This window comes from Nematolebias whitei, chromosome 6, assembly GCF_014905685.2.
Source record: "Nematolebias whitei isolate Nwh7 chromosome 6, NemWhi1, whole genome shotgun sequence".
Taxonomy (NCBI): Eukaryota; Metazoa; Chordata; class Actinopteri; order Cyprinodontiformes; family Rivulidae; genus Nematolebias; species Nematolebias whitei.
Window position 1 is genome coordinate 50,871,211 of NC_056503.1, and position 1,453 is coordinate 50,872,663.

Sequence of the window (1,453 nt, forward strand, 5' to 3'; positions counted from 1 at the left end):
ATGGAACGTGACCTCTGTGGGGGAGGGGAGTTGGAGGTTTGGGGGGGTGGGAGGAGCTTGAGCTTGCACGTGAGGCTGAGAGGTACCTACTAGATCTAGTTGGGCTCACCTCGACGCACAGCATGGACTCTGGAACCGATCTCCTTGAGAGGGGTTGGACATTCCACTCTGGAGTTGCCCATGGTGAGAGGCGCCGAGCTGGTGTGGGTCTACTCGTAGCCCCCCGACTTGGTGCCTGTGTGTTGGAGTTTTTCCCAGTAGATGAGAGGGTAGTTTCCTTGCGCCTTCGGTTGGGGGGACGGGCTCTGACTGTTGTTTGTGCCTATGAGCCGAACAGCAGTTCAGAGTATCCAGCCTTCTTAGAGTCCTTGGTGGGGGTGCTGGAAGGTGCACCAACTGGGGACTCCTTTATTCTACTGAGGAACTTCAATGTCCACGTGGGTGATGACAGTGTGACCTGGAGGGGCATGACTGGGAGAAATGGCCTCTCTGATCTGAACCTGAGCGCTGATCTGTTGTTGGACTTCTGTGTTTGTCCATCGCGGTGAAGAGGGAGCTGAGCTGTAAGACAAAGCTCTCTGTTTACCGGTCGGTCTATGTTCCCTCACCTCACCTCTGGTCATGAACTCTGGTAGAGACTGAAAGAATGAGATCGTGGATACAGGAGGTTGAAATGAGTTTCCTCTGCAGGGTAGCTGGACTCTCCTTTAGAGACAGGGTGAGAAGTTCAGTTATCAGGAGAGACTCGGGGTAGAACCACTGCTCCTCCACATCCAGAGGAGCCAGCTGAGGTGGTTCATCTGGTAAGGATGCTCCCTGGGCAACTCCACAGGGAGGTGCTTCAGGTATGTCCAACTGGGAGGAGAACCAGGGGAAGACCCAGGACACACTGGAGAGACTATGTCTCTCAGTTGGTCTCTGAACACCTTGGAGTCCTCCCAGAAGAGCTGGAAGAGGCTGTGGAGAGACTGTCTGGACCTCCCTGCTCAAGATGCTGCCCCTGAGACCTGAGTCCAGAACAAGAGGAAGATGATGGATGGATGTTTATATTACATCTCTCTCATTATAATTGTTTTTCTTTTTTCTCTACACTTATCTTAGCGTACTTGCTGCACTGTGATACTCCATCTTAGCTGTGCTGCTTAACTTAGCAGCTAGGGACCATGTCCCCCATAGTACTCATACGTTCTGTGTTCCCTTTGTTCTGATCCCACTGTTCCCTGGGGATCCTGCGCGGATGATGATCTTTATCTTTCTATTATTATATACATTCTGCATCAGTACTTGTGCACATCGACCTTGTTGAGACTAAAAATGGTTGTTGCAGCTGTTGAAACTCTGTTTCATCCTTCTCTGTCTGGTTTTGTTGATATTCTGCAGTCATGGTCTTTAAGCTCCACACAGAAGATCTAGCTTCATGCACAAAGGGTTTACTGTCAATAATGAAATATTC